The following is a 13,272-nucleotide window of genomic DNA, read 5'->3' on the forward strand; positions in this document are numbered from 1 at the left end:
CCCATATGTTATGTAGGCAATCCTCTCTCCCTAGAAAACTGGTGTTCATTGTGTTTTACCAGATAGCTGTTGGGTCAGGCAACTAACACATTCTGGAAGCATGATGCACATTATTTTGGGAAATACCCACTTGGTGTATACTCAGGCAGTATACTCAACCAAAAGATTTCTGAGACCTTTATCTGACTCCTTCAACACCGGGTCGGTTTAAGATAAAGTGGTCATGTTTAGACAGAGCAGCTGTAAGTCATGGAAAAAGCACTGCCCTGGGAGTTTGGATGCCAGGGTTTGAATGTAGCTCTGAGTTTTGTGAAGTTATAGGATCTCAGACAAGGCATCTCACCTCTAAGTAACCTTTCTGATCATTTACACGGCATGCTTTACTTATATGAACCATTCAACCCTCACCACCAATTTAGTGGTTTCCTTGCTAATGGCACTCTTCAGATGGAGAAACTGAGGCACAGAGATGAATATGCCCAGGCACACAAGCTCTTAAGTGTAAATGCCAAAATGTGAACCCCTATGCTGATCCTCTGAGATACAGAATTGCACTTACCACACTGACAAGGGTAGCTCTGAGCCATGGGTTCAGTAGAAACAATGGAAGGTCTTTCCAAGGTCTGTATAGATTTCTGAACTGCTTGAGTCTACAGAAATCCCAAACACTGTCTATCCTCATAAGGTGACCTCAGTGGTCCCATGGAGGACCAATGTCGGCATAGCCATTAGTGTGACAAGCACAGAAAAGGTCTAAACTGTCTGGCCATCTCACAGATTTTGAGATTGGGAGGCATAACATTGAGAAACCTGTTAAGTCGATCTCAGTGTTGGGTCACCTCTCAGCAGCCAGCCCCAAACAGAAATGGGGAGAAAGTTAGTACTCATTGACTGCTGAGCCCCAGAAAGCCTCAGATACTGGAAGGTACACAGCAAGCAACAAGCACAAACAAGAACTCAAAGTCACCTTTGGCTATGAACCTAGGCTCCACTCTTTTTCTTTCTTGCAACTCTCATACAGAGTTGGGTTAGATAGAGAACATTGGAAGGAACCCAGGCCTCCCATTGTAAAGAATCATCCCATGAGTGAATGACTACTGCTCACTCGGAGAGCCACCCAACTCAGTGAATACAGAGATGAGACACAGACTGGATGGAAAGATACCATGAGATTAATGATGGTTACTTGTATTAATTTCATGTTTTGAAATTTTTGGACATTCTTCTCTCTTTAGGGTTTCTTTATTTTCCTTTATTGTTTTTTAATGGAGGCCAAGTTGACATACAATGTCCCCTTAGCTTCAGGTGTAACTTTGTATTCAATGGCAAAGCCAAGACTCTGTTTCTCCCTTCTTTTCTACTCTTCTGCCTTGCATTTCCTTCCATGAAGAAGGGTGGCTCACCAAGAGCCACCTGCATGCTTGTTTTAAAAGTTTAAATTCAGATTAGGTAACAGATACTGTAGTATTGGTTTCAGAGGTAGAATTGAGTGATTCGTGTGTTCCGTCATGTACCCTCCTTCAGAGACAGAGACAGAGAGAAGTAATAAAGACACACAGAGAGAGATGATAGAGAGTGAAATGTGTTTCTCCAGGAGATACTGTCAGACAGAAACCACATGATATCAACCTTCTAAAAAAATATTATCACATGGCACACTTTAAAACTTACTGCTGTGGGTGGCCCAACATTGGCATTTCAGTCCATGCTTGGTACCCAACTGGCGCCATACACTCTAGGCTCACGTCCATATCAACTAACACGCCCCGGGTTACTCTTGAGCAATACCACCAACATGCTGATGGGTACTCTGTGTCCTAGATCTCTCAGAGGACTTCCTAGGAACAGCTCTGGGTGATAACATCATTACCAAAGATCTATCCATTGTGACAGTGAGCTTGATGTTCTTTGTCCGAGGAACAAATGTTGCTTTCTTGTTTTCTTCCCAATCAAATACAGATGACAATGGGACAATGTACATTTGAGTTGAGATATATATATATCTCCTATGATTTCCCTATTGTAGAGAGTGCTGAGTGGTGCCCTCTTTTGAACCGCTAGCTGATGAGAGAGGACATTTACTATTGGTAACACCAAACCTGGTTAGAAATGCTGTGGTAGGATCCTTTCCCTCAGCAACAGTTTCTCCTGTTTGGATGAAGAATTTTGTAGTTGCCATCCTGAGTGAATGGGGCAGACACATCCCCCAGGAAAAACAACTTCCTATAGGCATCCAGGTCATGTACTTGGGGTCTTGGGCTCAACCACTGTGTTCCATATGGTTTCCTAAAGTCATCCAGAGAACTAAAGATCAGTGCAGACAGACAAGTGTACAGCATGACCTGAGCCCCATGGTGTCCTCTTATTTATACCTGCAACCCCCAGAAATGTCGGGAGCAAAGGGAAAGTGGCATGTTATCTGGAATCAGTCTCTTCCTGGGAAAAACTTCTAGCTGGTAAGGCAGGTGGGGCCCCCTTGGAATCTTCAGTCTGGAGAGCCTCACCAGTTGGGGGTTCCTGGTAGGACTATTGGAGGTTTGCAAGACAGGCATATTTCCCAGGTGACAAAGTATGCTCTTGTGTCTGCAAGACTAGGAAGCCAATGTATTCCGTGTGTGTGATAGGAGTTTGTGTGCATGAGACTTGGGTTTAGGGTGTCTTTTGTGGCTCTATGTAGTGTGATTGTGAGTGGGTGCTTTTGTGTGGGAGACAGGAAGAGATAAAGACAGATACAGTCACAGAGACAGAGACAGAGAGGAAGAGGGAGAGAGTGAAAGAGCAGGAGAGACAGTGTATATTTCTGCAGATCAATCCCACTGCCACTGGCCAATGTCAACCTTCTCAGAGAAAAGAAAAAAACCTCATCACGGCACACGTTCTAGCCCTATGACCGTGGGAGGCCCCACAGGTTCATTTCAGCCCCTGCCAGCCAACCAAATGACCCCAATGATCTAACACCATTTATATCAAGCAATCCTCTCCAAGCTATTCATTCTTTTTTTTAAAGGATTTTATTAACCTGAGAGAGAGAGAAAGAGAGAACACAGTCAGTTGGGAGGGGCAGAGGGTGAGAGAAAAACAGACTCTCGCTGAGCACGGAGGCCCCACGTGTGACTCAATTTCAGGACCCTGAGATCATGACCTGAGTGGAAGGCCGATGCTGAAAGGACTGAGCCCTCCAGGTGCCCCTCCCCGAATTATTCTTGAGCAGCACCACCAATGTACTGACAAGTATGTTCTTGATGTCCTTCTAGACATCCCCAAAAAAAGCTCGATCTGGGCAAGGTTTCGTCAGAATATCAAAGACAAAGACGACCAATGTGTTGCCAAGGTGAGCTTGCCTGTCCTTGCCCAAGGAACAAGTGTTGCTTTCTCGGTTTCTTTAATCAAATTCAGTTGAAAAGCATATAACATACTATATGTTGGTAAATTGAAAATAATAAAACATCGGCTAAATAAATAAATGGCTTGTATATGGAAATAAAATGTTTAAACTGTATGAGTGTTTGTGTGTATGTGTATATACACACATATATACATACACACATACACATACACACACATTTGAGAGGACACATATATAATTTCTCTTTTGGGGAGTGTGCTGAGTGGTTGTCTCTTGCCAACCATCATCTGATTTGAGAGGACATTTACTATTGGCAACACCAAACCTGGTTATAATCGCTGTGATAGGATTCTTTCCCTCAGCAACAGTTTCTCCTGCTTGAATGAAGAATTTTATAGTCACCTGGGTGGACTGGGCAGACACATCCCCCAGGAAAAACAACTTCCTATAGGCATCCTGTTTGCTTACCATGGGAGCCAAGCACTGGGTTCCCTCTGGTTTCCTATTGTCACTGACATAACTAAAGATTAGCAGACAGACAGTATACAACATGACCCGAGGCTCATTGTGCCCTCTTTTCTGTACCTGCAGGTGCCACCCAGATTGAGCAAAACAGGTATGTATTCTGGAATACGTCTCTTGTTATCTTTAGTCAGGGGCACCATCAGATCCTGGGTTCCCATTGGAATGGGGATCAGAGGTGTGTTGAAACAATGGGTTTTCCACATGGAGAACCATGGTCATGTCTTTGCGGCTGTGTAGCATTCACGTAGTGAGTTTGTGTGAATGGAGGTGGAGTGTGTCTCTGTGTGAACTGACGAGGTGTGATTGTGAGTGGGCATGTGGTTTTGTGTGTCTCTCTGTGTGTGTATATTTCCAAGAAATTATGTCTCCCTAAATAGCACAGTTGTTGGTGTGAACTTTACCATTTAGGAAAAGAAAAAGCAAATCCTGTCCCCTGGCCTAATGGGTGCATATGTATGTCAGAACTTACGGCATTGTACGACTTAAATATGTGTGTAGTCTATCATATACCAAATAGACCTGGTTTCATCTGAAAAATCCCATTACCACACAGAAAAATGTTCCCAGGGTCCTGAGAGGAAAAAGCATTTTCAGAATTCCCCTGAGTCTGTCAGGAATGACTTCAGTTAATGATGGGTCTCACCTCTGAGCAGACAGTGGGATCAATCATGACTAAAGAGATGGACTCCTGTGGTGTTCAGTTGGCCTCAGAGAAAAGGGAGGCTGGAGGGGGTGCTGAATGACAGCGGGGTCCTAGTGCCTGTGTTTGGGGAGCCTGGCACTGAGATGAGGCTCTTTAACCCAAAATCTCATGCACCATTTCCCACCTCTCCATTTCTAGGGGAAGACCCTACATTTTTTTGTAAATTTTTTTATTTATTTTCAGCGTAACAATATTCATTGTTTTTGCTCCACACCCAGTGCTCCATGCAATCCGTGCCCTCTCCAATACCCACCACCTGGTTCCCCCAACCTCCCACCCCCCGCCCCTTCCAAACATTCAGATTGTTTTTCAGAGTCCATAGTCTCTATGGTTCACCTCCCCTTTCAATTTTCCTCAACTCCCTTCTCCTCTCCATCTCCCCATGTCCTCCATGTTACTTCTTATGCTCCACAAATAAGTGAAACCATATGATAACTGACTTTCTCTGCTTGACTTATTTTACTAAGCATAATTTCTTCCAGTCCTGTCCATGTTGCTACAAAAGTTTGGTATTCATCCTTTCTGATGGAGGCATAATACTCCATAGTGTATATGGACCACATCTTCCTATCCATTCATCTGTTGAGGGGCATCTTGGTTCTTTCCACAGTTTGGCGACCGTGGCCATTGCTGCTATAAACATTGGGGCACAGATGGCCCTTCTTTTCACTACATCTGTATCTTTATGGTAAATACCCAGTAATGCAATTGCAGAAGACCCACACATTTCTACACGGAGTTTGGAATCAAAAATACTTTTACACCTTGTTCCTGATCCTCCTACTGTGGGGTGCTTGCCAGTCATGAGACTACAGTGATCCCAGGGTCCTTGCTCTCTCACATACTTTAAGGTAAAGGGATTTTTCTCCCCATGGATTCTTTGCTTCTGCCCCTCCTCTGTTCCCACACCTTTCTGATGAAAGGAGCCTGAGAAAGAATATTCTTCCTCTTAGTGGGAGAGCTGGGGCAGGTGGTCCCAAGGGCAGATGGTTACCACACCCTGTTCTGAAGGGAATCTGAGAAGTGGGAGCCTGCAGGTTCTAGAAATCCTTTGTCTCTAGATCATGGTCACTTGGTAGTGTGAAAGAGAATGCCTGCTGGGTGCAACCCAATAGAGAAGTGAGAGCAGCAGTTAGGCTCTAAGGAGTCCTGGCTCCATCAGATCCTTCTGCATTGAAGGGTGAGGGCATGATCCAGGGGCATGGACTAGAACTTTAGAGGGAGGAGGTAGAGGGGATGGTGGGGGGAGGGGCAGACGGACAGCACAAAGGACAGCCAGGCCATGTGAGAGAGGGAGGGCATGCCAAGATTGCAAGGTTAGGTGAATCAGTACAGGATCACTGCCTGGGCCCAGCCTTGCCCACCCTGAGGATGCCACTCGGGCTCCTCATGAGCAGGGATGAGGCAGGTCACACTGTCACGGCGGGTGTGAGCACTGTATGGACGTCTTCCTAAATCCCCAGGGAAGGGGCTTGCTTCTCGTTCCATCCTCTTCTCCGGCCACCTGTGCAACAAAACAGGCTCTTTCAATCATGGAAATTAGGGAGATCCAGAGAATGCAGTCAGGTCTCCTGTTCCCCCACCCTAGACACATCAGTGGGGATGAAACCAGGACCAGGCCAGACACACGGAGGCTCACAGCCTGAACCACCCAGGGCTAGGAGGGGCGAGTTTTTACTTTTCACCTGCTTCTGGAATTCACTTGACAACCAGTCCTTGTCTACACGCAGTTGGCCAAGGGTTATCTGGCCTGCAGACATATTTATGCTGAAGAGATCTCATACCATGTGGCTATGGCAGCTGTAGAACATTCTAGGTGCACATGAGGTGAGAGGGGCACAGACTCCAGGCATGGTGAACTTAGCAAAGTCATGGGAGCTGATCCCACGGTTGGGGTGCTTCTTGCTCCTCCCTTTTATGGCCCAGAGGACATCAGTTTGATGGTTTCTCTAAAATGATCTGAGAGTTCACACACCCAAACTCTGTGTCCTTCCACTCATGGGGACAGGAGCCCTGCACCTGGTAGCCACTGCAAGGACACGAGCAGCATCTCCCTCATTCCTTCTCCCCCAAATGGTTAGCTCTGAGCAGCCTCTCTTGATACAGTCTGGATTAAGGTCTAGTTCAGGGGCAGAAATTTCCCTCTTCAGCTTGTCGTGGTCTATGTCCACCCACATTATGCTAACTGCGTGCCCAGGCTCTAGTATGGACCAGGAAGAGAAGGATGGGCTCCTGAGGACAGTGAAGTGTCCCTGCCCCTAGCAAGACATGTCTGCTCACGTGTGAGTTAATTCCAGGAAACAAAGCTAAACAGTCCCATCCTTCATCACATCAGCTAAATTACAGGTGCCCCATAATGCATGTTTACAACACAGAACATTTTCATCCTCACAGACAGCTCCCCTGGGCACCTGTTCTGAGTCTGGCAGAGGGGCTGCTCATGGACCCCATCTAACCCAGACTGTTTCCACTACAGTTGGGATCACAGGTTGATCCGTGCACGGGTGAGAGCTATTGTAATCCCATGGAGACAGGGAAGTGCCATGTGAAGGGGCATCCTTCCTCTCCCTGAGGGTTAGCAGCTGTGCTCAATGTCTGTTGAAGGGCTCTGACTCCAGGGAGCCCAGGGCAGGTCTGAGGATCTAGGAGGAAGAACAGGTGATGGCAGGTGAGCCAGCCTGACCTCTGCTGGAGCAGTAGGTGCAAGGGAGCCCCTCTCTCTAACAACCTGCTGCTCATGCTTGTGTCTCTATAGAATGGAGCCTGGAGATGATATTAGAAGTCAGCTCAGAGGAGGAAGACTCTCCAGGTAGGGAACTACACTCAGGTAGGAACTAAGGGGAGAGGGTTCCTGGGAATAGGCAGGTTACAGCAGCTACTTTGTAGACCAAGAGTGGGAGGTAGGAAATCAAAAAGATGAAGTATATGTATTAGAGGATTTCTTTCTGTTTTTCAGCCATGGAGAGATTTTATTTTTTTAGAGAGAGTGAAGGATTGGCGGGGAGGGGCCATGGGAGAGGGAGATGGCGACTCCAGGCTGAGCCAGGAACCTAATGCAGGCCTGCTCCCAGGGATCAGAAACCCAGCAGAATGCAGACATTGAAATGACTGAGCTACCCAGATTCAGTCTCTGTTTTGTTCCTTTCCTGTAATGGTAGGTTCTTTTGAAATAATAGTAAGAAGTAGTCTGCCTCTGGGCCTTGAAGGTGCTCTGTATGTAATCCTCTTTTCTTATTTTATATTTAAGATTCTCTTTCCTAAGGAGCTGTGAGGTTGCATTCCTCAATGCAAAACAGGAGAGCCTTTGGATATAGTCATAGACTGGTTGGAATTCCAGAGGCATATGTGAAAGCTGCTGAGCTGGTCGCACACCCTGGCACTCTAGGCTAGGACACTTAATGGCTGTAGTAACACTCAAGTATGATTCCGGTGTCTATGATCAGCCCAGGCATAGGGTAGTACCTTTATTGCTCAGTTTCCTGTCACACTCATGCCTAGCACAACCCAGGCCCATGGAAACCATCTCCATGCTGGCTGGTTTGGCTCACGGGTCAACTGAGGGACTAGGGAGGATGGCAGTAAACCCATCATCATTGCACCACTGTTGCCATTTCACAGAACAATCAGGTTGTTGGAGGTGAGAGGAGAAGGGAAAGAAGAAATTCATGATTCGGGGAAGGATGAGGGAGCATAGCAGGAGGGAGCAGAGGAAGGCATGAAATCATGGGGACAGAAAGTCATGGGCAACACCTTGGCTGCCTCTTGAAAGAATGGGATGACAGGCATTGGTTGCAGGTCCCAGTTATGAAATGTAAGAGCTGGAAGAGGCCCAGAGACCCTGGACACCTTCGTTATCAGTGGGTTAAAGGGATCATGGTTCTGGAGCTGGTGAGGTGGGGGGACTGTAGCGCTGAGGATAGAAATTGAGTTCTGAGGTCAGGGACATGATCCTAGGAGCAGTGGCCTGAGTCCTCTTTCTCCCCTTTCCCTTCCCAAAGGAAGGCCATGTCTGTTACCATTGCTCTGCACAGAGAAGCCTATTTTGCAGACTGGGAAGACCCAGAACACTAGATCCTCAATCCGTGTGCCATTATTTCGTCTCTCATTCCTTTTTACTCTTTCTTTTCTTTCTTTTTATTTTCTTTTGTTAATGAATTATTTTATTTTGAGAGAGAGTGAGATCACATGAGTTGGAGGGTGGGCGGAAGAGGGAGAGAGAATCCAAAGCAGACAGCGTGCTGAGTGCAGATCCTGACAGGGGACTCAGCCCCAGGACCCTGAGACGATTGCCTAAGCTAAAACCTGGATTCAGACACTTAATCAACTGAAGAAACCAGGCACCCTTCCTCTCTCTTATTGATAAGCTACTTTTTGTAACTTTGCTTACTTTCTATTTTCGTGCTTTTTATGATTCTCATCCTGCAGGACCTGGGCTCATCCAGGAACTTGATGTTCTTAAATCTTCAAATTTATGGTCTCTCTCTTCAGCCCTGCTCAACAACTTCCTCAGCATGTTCCTGGTTTCTGGTTCCCAGTCTGCATGAAAAAGCGAGCACACAAATGGGCCGTAGGCAGACCGTACATGAAAATAGGTTTCTGTCCACAACCAATCCAGGACCCAATCCTTGGTGTCAGCAGAGAAAGCAGGCTTACTATGTATGTCAGACTTGGAAGGAGATTAGCTGCTGTACATAGCAAATGGCCAGGGTTCTGCACCAGGTCCTTCTCAACAGTGGGCCTCAAATGGCCATAATTCTATCTGAGAGCTTCCCTAACTCTTGTCCCCACTCCCCACAAAGAACCAATTGACCATAAAACAACCAAGTATGCACCTCTAACAACCACAGAGGATGCCTCCCTTCCAGCCACCTCACTAGACCCTCTTTGTGCCAATAACCTCCCATCAGGGCATAGCTGAAGCCTTCCCTTTTTCCCACTAGCATGAGTTCTCACTCTTCTGCTTGATGTTGAGTCTCTGCCAAGTGCACATAATGGTGGCTCGACTCCCTTGCTCTAGCAAGCTCTGGGTGTTCTTTTCCTGTTGTCATTTGATTGACCTTTCTTTACTGGGCAGGTCATCCCAGAGTTCCTGCCTAGACCCTGTCTAGCTGCATGTTGCTTCAAAACCACAGCTTTCAAGCCTGTGTGGTGCCCACCAGGCCCCTTGGCCTTGCTGCATGCAGCTTCTCAACACCTCTTCTGTGTTTCTGACTGTGGGATGTGCCATGTAGCTCTGGACCCCATGGGAAATCCCTCTGGGCAATTCAGATTTCATCAAATGAAAGGAATCACCAATACCAGAATTTCCAACTCCTGGGTGAGCTCCAAAAGGAGGCCATGTTTGGTTACTCAGGCACACAATTTGGGGGAATTACTATTCATGCCCCAAACTAGAACAATGTTCCCTTTGGTGAAAACTGCAAAAATAAGAAAGCTTATGAGTGAGCACTGAATCTGAAATTTGCTCTCTTGCAGTGAGTTCCTAGGCTGTTGATACTCAGGCTGGCACCTGGGGCTTGTTTTGGGGACCCATTTGTTTGCCTCCTTGGTGGATTCATACCATTCCTTTTTGTCCCCTTAGGCTGTCCTTTTGGTTACAATGTTGTGTTGTGCTGTGTAAAACTGTTGTGAGTTATAAGAAGAAGAATCTGAGCATAGAACCATGCATAGGCTCTTGTGAATCTTGTCTGAGCCAGCCTCACAGACAAGGAGACTAATGATCTCAGCAGACTGTCATCCACCGGGATGAACTGAGATGAAGATCCTCTATGAAACCAGCTAAAGTTCTCCCACTATGTCAATGTTGGGTCCTGGGAGTACTCTCTCTGGTTTTCCACTGGCTAGAGAGTCCATATTAATTGACCTGTGTTCAGAGGTGGCCAACTGCCATTATGGGGGCTCAAGGTATGAGATATACAAATGTTCTATTTCAACCAACCATCACCACTTCTTTGGGAATCCTCTAAACCTAAACTCTTTGTTCTCCCTAAAAAAAAAAAAAAAAAAAAGATCTGCTTCTCATGTGTACTTTCATCACAATCTCAATTATTATTCCCCACAACTTCACCAATGATGACTTGGGTCTTTAAGACCAACTCTGCACAACCTGATTTGAGCCAAATCGTTCATTTGAGAAGCAGGCATGTAACACACAAGATATTGGGTCAAGTCATCCATTTCATTCTTTTTTAATTTTCTTTTTTTTAAGATTTTATTTATTTATTTGACAGAGAGAGATCACAAGTAGGCAGAGAGGCAGGCAGAGAGAGAGAGGGAGGAAGCAGTCTCCCTGCTGAGCGGAGAGCCCGACGCAGGGCTCTATCCCAGGACACCGAGACCATGACCTGAGCTGAAGGCAGAGGCTTTAACCCACTGAGCCACCCAGGTGCCCCTTCCTTCTTTTTTCATTTTGTATCTGCTTAGTTAAAATTATTCTTCTCATTTTACTTAAATCCCTTGCTGCCATTCACCCAGAATGACCCCTTTACTCCTTTTGTCTTATTATAATCATTATACTAATTATTATCCTTTTAAAGTCAGAACATACTCTATACCTCTTCTGTGTTTCTGACTGTGGGATGCGCCATCCAGCTCTGGTCCCCATGGGAAATCCCTCTGGGCAATTCAGATTTCATCAAATGAAAGGAATCACCAATACCAGAATTTCCAACTCCTGGGTGAGCTCCAAAAGGAGGCCATGTTTGGTTACTCAGGCACACAATTTGGGGGAATTACTATTCATGCCCCAAACTAGAGCAATGTTCCCTTTGGTGAAAACTGCAAAAATAAGAAAGCCTATAAGAAACCTATCTCCAGGGGGCGCCTGGGTGGCTCAGTGGGTTAAGCCGCTGCCTTCGGCTCAGGTCATGAAATCAGGGTCCTGATATGGAGTCCTGCGTTGGGCTCTCTGCTCAGCAGGGAGCCTGCTTCCCTTCCTCTCTCTCTGCCTGCCTCTCTGCCTACTTGTGATCTCTCTCTCTGTCGAATAAATAAATAAAAATCTTAAAAAAAAAAAAAGAAAGAAAAACACATTATGTTTAAAAAAAAAAAAAAACCTATCTCTAGGGTGCCTGGGTGGCTCAGTGGGTTAAAGCCTCTGCCTTCAGCTCAGGTCATGATCCCAGGGTCCTGGGATTGATCCCACATCGGGCTCTCTGCTCAGCATAATGCCTGCTTTCCTCTCTCTCTCTCTGCCTGCCTCTCTGTCTACCTGTGATCTCTTAAAAAAAAAAAAAAAAGAAAGAAACCTATCTCTACTTTTGGCAAAATTTACTGATAATACAATTTTTGTCCGAGATGGAATATGGATCAGTCTCAGCATATTGGTGGCATTTGACAGTTGTCCCATTGCCATAGATTTCTTGTTGGCAGGATGTGGTGGCATCTGTGTTAGTGTTTACACCTTTTGTGCTTGACCCCATAAAGGAGGGCAGGTAAAACAGGTTCTCAAATGTCTTAAAGAAGAAGCTGTTTGGCATTAAGGTTGATCTTCATGCCTTATGGGATTTGTTCTCTTGGCCTGGGTTGGGCAATAGGGCTTCCTGGTTTGGAAGCACCTTATACAGACTATCAACATATTCTTTGTTTTGTTTGTCTTCATAGTGGTCATCGTGCTGGTCCATTGTGTTCTAGCCAGTGTTAGTCTTACAAGCATCTATACAGATGTTCTCTCATCACATGCATGGTCAAGAAGACCTTCCAATACAGTTGCCCATGAAGATGACTAGACCATGTCCAGCAGTGAAGTGTGGGATCTCTGGTCTTGTCTGAATAGGCCAACCTCTCCTAAGTGAGATAAGGACCAAAATGGGGGATAGACACATGGAAGACCCCAAAGAAAGTGCCCTGAATATATATAAAAATAGGACTGTGGCCTGACATGTGTAGCCCAGGAAACCAACCCATTATCTACAGTTTTCATCTTTTAAGACATCAGACCACTATCTGGGGCATCCAGTCCAGAAAGCTAACAAATAACCTCTGTAGCAATTGGCCCCGAAGGACCAGCACATGATTTGTAACAGACTGAGCCTGGTTTTTCTCCATTTTTGCACCTGAGGCCCAGCATATACAATAGCCCTGACAAAGACATGGGATGTCCTGCTGCTAGATTCCTGACTTCAGCTTCCTTATGCCAAGAGGCTTTAATCAGGCATCCCTGAAGACTTTCCTTCTGGCTCTACAATGTTTCTGCACTCTTCTCCTGCTTTTGAATCTCTGCCCAAATGCAGTGATAGTGGCTGACTCCCTTGCTCTAGCAAGTTCTGAATAAATCCCCTTTACTTGTTATCATACGGTTGGTCTTCGTTTTTATGCACATCACTACTGAATAGTGTCAAGAAACCCTGAATGGTCCAGGCAGGGAGCTGGACTGAGTCAGGTGTACTAGGCCCACCCTGCTAGAAGGAAATCCTGTAAAGTCAGGTTCTGGCCCATGTACTCCCCCACACTGCTATTTTCCTGTTTTGGGTGACTCTGGACATGCACAATTTGCCCATCAATTTCCACTCTCGAGATTGCTCCAGCAGGGGTCTGGTTCTAGAGGTTCTTTTGTCTTTGTCTTCAGCTTTGGAAATATGAAGACTGAGGCATGAGACAACTGTGTGGAATTGCTGAGTAATATTCTGGATGTCTGGGGCATGGTGTGGGCAAAATTTTAGATTTGAAGTGGGGCCATGCTAGGTCAGAAAGTTTGGAG

At 46.0% G+C, this 13,272-nt stretch overlaps 1 long non-coding RNA gene across 1 annotated transcript in view; it reads right to left on the reverse strand.

Moving 5' to 3' along the window:
- Nucleotides 1-13,272, reverse strand: part of LOC309857263 — a 60,742-nt gene that overhangs the window by 18,261 nt on the left and 29,209 nt on the right. The gene's annotated exons all lie outside the window — the stretch shown is intronic.

The sequence above is a fragment of the Mustela nivalis genome (genome assembly GCF_964662115.1).
Source record: "Mustela nivalis genome assembly, contig: HAP1_SCAFFOLD_568, whole genome shotgun sequence".
Lineage (NCBI taxonomy): Eukaryota > Metazoa > Chordata > Mammalia > Carnivora > Mustelidae > Mustela > Mustela nivalis.